Genomic DNA, 9,088 nt, shown 5'->3' with positions numbered 1-9,088 from the left:
AGATAGATAGATAGATAGATAGATAGATAGATAGATAGATAGATAGATAGATAGATAGATAGATAGATAGATAGATAGATAGATAGATAGATAGATAGATAGATAGATAGATAGATAAATAGAGTGAGGGCGATAGATAGAGTGAGGGCGACGGGGGATAAGAAAAGTCAGTGAGCTCTGGAGGTGATCACACGAGGAGCTATGAAAGGTCAAACAGTGACAGTTCTAAACTGACTACTCCAAAGGACCAGAGATGTCAGGGGATGTATTTTTCTGGTCTATTTAGTCCCTGTGCTGTGATCTGTCATCTTCGAGCTCTGCCTTCCACCTGCTCTTTGTCCATGCCATGTCCCGTGAATGACGCAAAGCATACAACTTAGCACAAATTTTAAAAACAAAACTCACTTCCCAAAAGATCTGAATTTATGAACCTAAATTATTTGAAAATATAGGCTCCGATGTTAATCACCGCAAAATAAAAAACGCAGAATTAAGGCAAGTGATAAATACACCCGGTGCAAACACACGGAACTCATCAGCAAATATATCACCAGTACAGCAGGGTTTTGTGCAAACCCAACAGAGGTCAAAATAACCAAAAGCGGTATCCGGATTCAGCAAGGAAAAGCAGTAGTGTGCCAACACTTCAGACACGTACAATACTGAGAGAATGCATGAGGAGCAGGAGCATGAGATCGCAAATAAGGGACAGGACAGCAGACGGGCTCTGTGCAGGCAGGGGTATAAGATGAAATGCACGGTAGGCTCCTAGCAGGGCACAATGGTGGCTCTCTCTGGAGAACAGCCGAGGCTCGGTCCGACGTCGTTCAGCCGCCAACCATGCAAATAAGGAGAATGCAGGCATAAAAGTGATGTGCCACTGATGTGTACAGAGGCCTCAGGGCACTTTAAAGGTAGTTGGGTAGCACAGGAAAAGGCAGGCAGTCCCGTCAGCGTCCAAATCAGTGTGCGAGCAAGGATTGGACAGCTACCAAAGCCAATGTGCAAGCTGAAGCACTGGATATGATGTCATGTTCCGGCAATATTGATATAATGTTGGGTAAAGTGACAGCGAGTAATGCTGAGTTCAGAAACTTTGTAAAGCTGCCCTAAGAAACAAGCTCTTGGCATTGCTGTGGCGGGGGGTGGGGGAGCGGGAGCGCATTCCTTTGAAGTCTGATGTGGGGGGCAGTGGAGCGGCAGCCTTTGAAGCCTGATTGGGGGGGGAGCGGCAGCATTTGAAGTCTGATGCGAGGCACAGACGAATGTTGGTGTGTGACGTGGCTGGTGTTGTGCAGGCGCCTGTCACATGAACTGTGTCTAATCCGCCGTTTTGGTATACTTTTAGTTTCCCTTACTATAATCTCGCCAGCAATGAGCAAGCGCATTGGTAGGCGAGACCTAAAAAGGGCAGTATAGATTGACGAGAGCGATCACTACAAGGGCAGGGTTGAAAATCGAGTTTGTACTGATAACGTAAAGGGAAAGACAGCATGTATTTCACAGTGTCAACCCTAAACCGAAATAATAGTGCTCGATCTCATCTTCCATCAACATCCCACATATAACTAGTAAGGGTCTTTTCTGGGCATAACCGCAAATCACTTACAACCGTAGGCTTATGGGATTCTACTTCCACCCTATAGCCTTGTGCCTGTGCTAATCGGAGGTCTTGAACTTGCTTTTTCCCAGGTAAAGTGTGGAGTGTGGCATTAAAAAAAGCATTAGTTAAACCAATTTCCTCAAACGCATTCTTTACTATGAGTTAGCCAGGGTATAGACAAACCATGATCCCATGCTAGGCAGTCACTAATTATATCCCCTGTGAGGGCAGTTTCCTCTGTTTTCCACACAGGCAACCAAAACAAGGGCGGACAGGTATGAAGTCTATCAATTGTATATCCAAGGCCCAGTTTGTTATGGCAAATTAAGTGCAGAGTAGGAGGGGGGGCACACAATATCTTCCTACAAAAGCAGTTTCCCTCTATAAGGATAGCCGCACACTCACCTATAGCCCAGATCTCCGCCCCATAGGAATCCATTGGGGCACACTGGAAGGTACATATCTTGATCAATGGACCCAAATACCTGCCTCAAGGTGGCGATGGGAGACTGAGTAGTGATCCACCCGCCCATGATCACTTCTCCCTATGCTGTACTATATTTTGGGCCCCAGAACCTACTGCACTAAAAGTAACTCCAAAGTATGAAAAAGTCAGAGTGATTGAAATGGGATTGCAACCCACTGAAATGCTAGTGAGGCATGAGCACTTTGGACCTCAAACCATTATTAACAATTTAGTAAAATTTGATAAAGGTTACCTATTAAGATTATAAGCTAGAAGATGTAGGGCATTTGCCATGCAAGCAAGTAGCACTGCGGCGTCCGTGTACATCAATACTGGCAAAGGAACACTTTTTTATCATAAGCACATCTTGGGTGTAAGCAGCAAATTTAGGTGTAAGATTATTTATATATAGAATATATATAAGGGGTGCATCTTGCACCCCTGATGAACCCTCAGTTTGACGTTCCCCATTATGTGTACAGAAGTAGGGGGAGAGAGGGTCCAAGGGAAAAATACTTTAAGACCTGCAAGGTTTAGCTCCCCAATCTTTAACCACAACACTACAAAGAACCTTCTGGTCAAGGGACTGCTGCAGCCAGGTTAAGGTGAGGTGATTCCCTGTAGTATACGGATACCACCAGTGAATCATCACAGAAGAAAAAGATCACTGGTTTTGTATTCTGTATCGTACATTGCTTAGAGTTTTGGGGAAAATGTTTCCTCATTATTTCTACGCTTTTGCAACACATTTCTTCACGATTTATATTAGTGTGAGAAAAGAAAATGTTATCAAGCAGCAGCAAACCCTGGGCCTTGAGAAAGCCGCAACACCTTTAGAGGTGAATATTATAAAACATGTGGAACTTTTTCTTCTCGTCACCAACCTGGAGGTATGCATTACCCCGCTAGTGAATTTGGTTTTAATCTAGGCCACAGGACGAGCTAATAAAGTTGTATTATGTACCTGGTAGCTAGTTTAATCTTACTTCCTCACTACTTTAGTTTCTCCTGCAATGCATACTTCTTCACCCCACCTAGTTTCTCATTGTTGGATTTAGTACATCCAAGACTAGGACTAAAACATCCCTTAGCTCCTCTCTCTCAGAGAAGGGGTTGTAGCCTGTGGCAGGACTAGGGATATCCCCAGGGTTTATCGTAGATGTTGTCTCTCTTCCTTTTGTTATCATTTTAGACCCAAAGGTTCTTTGTAGTGTTATAGCGGAGTGGTGTGGCTCACTGGTTAGAGGCGGCAGACCCAGGAGCAGAGGATGGCCCGGGACCCGGGTTCAATTCCCGACGTGGCAGGGTCGTGAACCAGGTTCAGCGGACTCGATAATTCTCACCTCGGTGCCTACTCTAACCAGCGATCATGCTCGGCAACTCTGGGCATTAGCTTACCTCATCTCCACAACAGCCCACCACATATGCCTGGTTTCACCTTGGAGATACCCAGTAGGGACCATCTCACAGGGAAAGCCAGCTTGGGTTCCCCAGTGGTCTACTGTGCAGAGATACTCTTTCAGGAGTCGATTCTAGCGCATTACGAACCCACAATTAATTCATTAATTAATAGTTCCCCATTATGACCAAACTCGACCTTGGCTTTCATGTTAAAATGCAAAGTAGCTAGCAAATGAACCAATATTTTGTCCAGCCGCATACCCAGTAGGAGTTGCCAGAGCTTTGACCAAAAAGCCAGGGACAAGCTCATAAAATCAAGGTAAAGTGTTGTTTGTTTCATCACAGTGTATTTTCCCAGGATTAGATTTCAATTTAAGTACTGTTCAATGGTGCCCACCTATCTCCTCAAACCATATTGACAAAGGTTTAGGATTTTATCATCCTCTGCCTATTTCAGAACCATTTTAGATATAACCCTGCCCAAGATCTTCACAGGAATATTGATTAGGGATACTGGTCGGTAACATCCTGGCAAAGACCAATCCCCCTTCTTGAATATTGGGACAATAGTTGAAATAGCTAATGAGATTGGTATGTTGCAGAGGGTCACACTATTGAAAACATTTGTTAGTAAGGGGGCCCAAATATCAGAACTGCATTTAATCAGATCAATCAGGACCCCATCTGGACAGGAGGACTTGCCACTAGTGCTTTGCTGCATAGCAAGTTACTGCAAAGTTACCTGCAAAGCCAAGCTGGGGACATCAGAGGTTGATAGTTCAGCACCTGTGCCAGCATAAATCTCAGGAAAGTGTTTCGCCCGGGTCGTACCATTAGCGATAATGGGGGGACCATGTGTCCCTCAGAACCTGAGTATTTGTCATATATAAAACAAATGGTTCCATTGGGAAAATACAATTACTTTGATAAATGCATATAATACAATTTTGATTTCAATTCCGTGTGGTAGACATGTGTTTTTCACACAAGGATAGAAAAGGAGAACACACCACAAAGGCAATTTATCAGAGACTGAATTATTTACTAAATTGTTAATCATAACAAATAATAAATATGGCTGTACATTAGTGACAAGTGTCATGTAGTGATACATGTGGTCAATAGTGCTATACAGGTGTAACAAACATGAGTGACATAAGTGTAGTGGATATACAAGCACCAATCAATGTGGCTGATGGTTGAGGACACGTGAGTTAATAGACCACAAATTTGCCAATTTGGCTCAGAAAAATCTACTGTTATTAGTACTAACTGTGTCAGCTAATGTATCTCATTGCTTGGTAATTACCTCCAATGCATGGCAGTCACTGATTTATAGCGCTTCCGGAGGGTTGCTACTGGTACAGTGTCCCCATGGGTTGTATTAAGGGCCTTGTATAAGGCTTGATTCGCTGCTGAACATTCTTGATCAAACCAACGCATTTCAACACGCGCTGCTTTACACGGCTTAAGAACGATCTGCTTAATCCCATGGCAGAAGACATCAAAAGAGGCAACAATCCCCCCACTCTGTACATTATCGGCCAAACAATTCAAGACATGCTCCATGTTTCTAGCCACATCCACTCCAAGTGCTAAGAGTGGGACTGCAAGCGTCCAGACTAACCTGAGGCCATCAGTGGATGCCTCCACATTGGAAATCCTAGTATCTACTGGAAGAGTCTCACTAAATGACAGGGTCAAAGTAGCAGCTAGGAGATTATGATCACTGAATTCAGCAATAATGACAATACCATTAATCAATAAATTCATTAAATTAAGGGATATAAAGATGTAATCAATGGCGGATGCACTAGACCCACCAGAAATGTGGGTGCCTCGGATCACCTATACCAGTCACATCGAGAACATTATGAAGATCAGCTGCTGACAGGTAAGCCTCAGCTCCTTTCTGCTCTGAGCTGGTCCTCCACCGACACATGACCCCTCCTCTTGGCCGAGGTTTAGCACTTTTGCATTCAGATTTTTTGCCAGACACAAATGCAGTTGGCGGCCCTTACTTGAAGCAGTCTCCACCATAGAGTTAATAAACACGAAAGGAACAGGAAGCTTGGATTGGGGTACTTACAAAATCATTACTATAAAAATGTATAAATTGTAAGGTTATAGCCCCCTAAAAAACAACCGCTTGTAATTCAAAGCTATAGGTGTCTACAACCTCTGCATGGCCACCCAATGACAACTTGGGCCACACACTCAACCAACCAGACAGGCGACCAGGACGAGATGCGGAAGCAGGCACACTCAAACATAGGAACCCATGAAAAGCAATAGTATTGAGCTCTCATGTTTCCTGAAATAAAAAAATAACAACATTTTTCTCAAATGCTTGTCTGGTCGGGAGATTTATTTTGGTGTGAATGCTGGCAATGTTCAAGTTCATTATTCCCAAAGAGGGACCTTTACATAGAGATGAAAAGCTTGTTCTCATCCATGTGTGCCCGTAGGTACATATCAGGGCGGGCGAGTCAGCAATCTCCCTATTTTAATTAGACAAGGTTGGTTCAGCATCTGTTAAGCTGAAAGACAAATCCTTGCTTGGTAATTGGGCACCACACATAAATACAATTTCATTGAGGGCAGAGAGGGGTGCATAACTGTTGTTAGATAGCATGCTCTCTCTCGGCTGATGATCATGATTAGTAGGGAATGTGTTGTTTGAATATGAATTCTACCTTGACAAAACAAAGACAAGAGGCTGTGGCAAAACAGGAACATTTGGTTTAAATAAAAACTATGGCTGGGAGCACAGTTATAGAGTCGGGTCTGAGGACTGTCTCAAAGTAGAATCGTTTTGAGCATTTTTATATACATTTCTTGAAGCATCATAAAACAATTCATAGATCCTGTTTTGGGAGAGGAATATAGGCCTAGCCATGTGGCCATAAATTGTTCCCACCTGATGTCAAAGGCAGGTGGGTCTCGACCTTGCGTGGACACAATGTGGCCCAGTTGGTAACATGTCAGATGTCCAGCATGGGGGGGCGCTTGATCACAGCGTTTGCTGTGTGTGCTGTGTTCTAAATGTCTGAGTGTTCCTAACTTCATGTTGCATCTAACTTTATGGGGTTTTTGGAATGCACATCTCTTTGGCCATGTGCATTTTATTGGGGCCAATCTTCCCTGACCATTGTGGTGTCGCAGCCTATTTGTGGGCCTAATCTGGGCTTTTCCTGATCACACGTTGGTCCTACTGGGTATGTGCCACCAAACCTGTGATCTGTCAATCAGAAGCCTCAGGCTTAAGTCACGCAGCCGCCTGGCCACGTATTTCTGACTCGGGCTTGATGGAGAGATCATATCCGGAAATTTCTACAACACTGTTTTAACTATTACTACTACATAATTTGAGGACTGTGTTTTTACAGCAAGAAACCCCCACTTGTAGACAACCACAAATGTACAGCACAAAAATGAGAATAGGCTGAAATGACGTGCACAGTGCTGTCACCCACTGGGGGAGCCAGGAAAACCAACGGATGTACCAGTCCTGCTCCGGGGCACCTCCCTCCTAACGCATGTCGGTTTGTAAATTATTCAGTGCTTGGATGGTAGCAGTCAGAGTCCCATTGTTCATGTTGTTGCCTGGGATGAATGTGCAACAGGATAAACTGATCTTGGCACACACCCCTCCCTCCACTGCGGTCATCAAGTCCAACACATACCGATGTTGTAGCACCATGATGCGGATGGCTGTTAGTTCTTTCTTGATTGCATTATGGCCAAGCTCAGTACTGTTCATCATTTTCATAATTTCCCATCTGGTTATTGGCACGCAGCAGGCATTTGCGTTCATCTGCATGTTGAAGAAGGGTACGGACCCTCCTGCATAGATTTGTGTGTTAGAAACCCATCTGAATTCTTCTGAGAATGCCCATAAACTGAGCCCAGCCAAAATAATCAGCAGTTCTTTGTTCTTAAGCCTGATGAAGTAGAGTTGTTTTCTTCTGTAGCGGATGTTGTTGCTACTTAGACAGATCTTCTCCACGGATGACCAGGGTAGGGGTTTGTATGGTGACCAGGGAGCACAGGTCCCACCATCAGGGGACAAATGAGGTTTAGGCAAATTTACTGCATTGCCAGTAGGTATCCATCGGCTTGGAGGTGCCCCATTGCATGTCTGGTATTTACAATTTTGCACCACAGTTCTCATTTGTGCTGAGTGGAATCGCTCCTTTACCTCTGAAACACAAGGAATACAGTTCACGTTTCTGTACAATTAGGGGTTACTCCATCCCTTCCAACTACATGTACCTATCTATCCCAGTGTCACATATTCCCTGACATGGTTTGTCTATGCTGGTGTTTAACCCTCCCCTATGAGACTCATTTCCCTTCGTATCATCAAGGTGTATAGCCCTACACTAGAACTCCATGTCTGGCCTCCATTTTTTTATTGAAGAAGATGGCACCAGACACGCTAAGTGCCACCCTGGGACAACAGACTTAAGATGAGAGCAGTCTTATTTTACTAGGCGCCGCTCTTCTGCTATATTTTAACATTTTAAAACCTTGCCACTTGCACTAAAATTGTATATTCTGCACACTTTGCACTTTGCTCTTACCTGCCTAACTCGTACTCTGGCTCCGAGGCTCCGGTCCAACATGGCTTGTGTCGATTGCTTGGAGGGATTACTGGAAGGCACAGAAAGTTCATCACTTCTGGCGGATGCCGAAAGTAGCGCTCCAGTCTCTCGACTGCCCCAGTCTACAAAGGGCGGAGAGATCGGAGCAGGCAAGTGGATGAGAGCAGCCTGATTTTACTAGGCGCCGCTCTTCTGCTATATTTTAACATTTTAAAACCTTGCCACTTGCACTAAAATTGTATATTCTGCGCACTTTGCTCTTACCTGCCTAACTCGTACTCTGGCTCCGAGGCCCCGGTCCAACACGGCTTGTGCCGATTGCTTGGAGGGCTTACCGGAAGGCACAGAAAGTTCATCACTTCCGGCGGATGCCGAAAGTAGCGCTCCAGTCTCCCGACTGCCCCAGTCTACAAAGGGCGGAGAGACCGGAGCAGGCAAGTGGATGAGAGCAGCCTGATGTTACTAGGCGCCGCTCTTCTGCTATAGTTTAACATTTTAAAACCTTGCCACTTGCACTAAAATTGTATATTCTGCGCACTTTGCACTTTGCTCCTACCTGCCTAACTCGTACTCTGGCTCTGAGGCCCCGGTCCAACACGGCTTGTGCCGATTGCTTGGAGGGCTTTCCGGAAGGCACATAAAGTTCATCACTTCCGGCGGATGCCGAAAGTAGCGCTACAGTCTCTCGACTGCCCCAGTCTACAAAGGGCGGAGGGCAAGCGCAAGCGCAGCGGACGCGCACAGTGGGCGCGCCGGCAGCACGCCAAAGGCGCGCCAAAGGCAAGCCCGTCTGCGCCCGTCCGTGCCTGGACCGCGCCCAGGGCCACAAATCCTGGCCCATCGGCCTCAGCTCCACCTTATACCTACCATCATCAGGCCCTCCTTAATCTACGCCCTCCTATGACATGTTCAGATTGTACATACAATCTACTTGAACCCCTCTATCATCTTAAACCCTGCACTCACTGTGGTTTTAAATTGGAGGCCCCTCAACCAACACAAGCTTATACC

The 9,088-nt window shown here is 45.2% G+C and overlaps 1 pseudogene; it reads right to left on the bottom strand.

Annotated features, from left to right (window-relative positions):
* Positions 1–7,002: 7,002 nt before the first annotated feature.
* LOC147709362 (uncharacterized) overlaps positions 7,003–9,088 on the bottom strand; it is a 52,280-nt pseudogene continuing 50,194 nt past the window's right edge.

Source organism: Lissotriton vulgaris, chromosome 6 (genome assembly GCF_964263255.1).
Source record: "Lissotriton vulgaris chromosome 6, aLisVul1.2, whole genome shotgun sequence".
In the NCBI taxonomy this organism is placed as follows: Eukaryota; Metazoa; Chordata; class Amphibia; order Caudata; family Salamandridae; genus Lissotriton; species Lissotriton vulgaris.
Note: the sequence above shows the minus strand (reverse complement) of the source record. Positions and strands in the feature narration are given on the sequence as shown.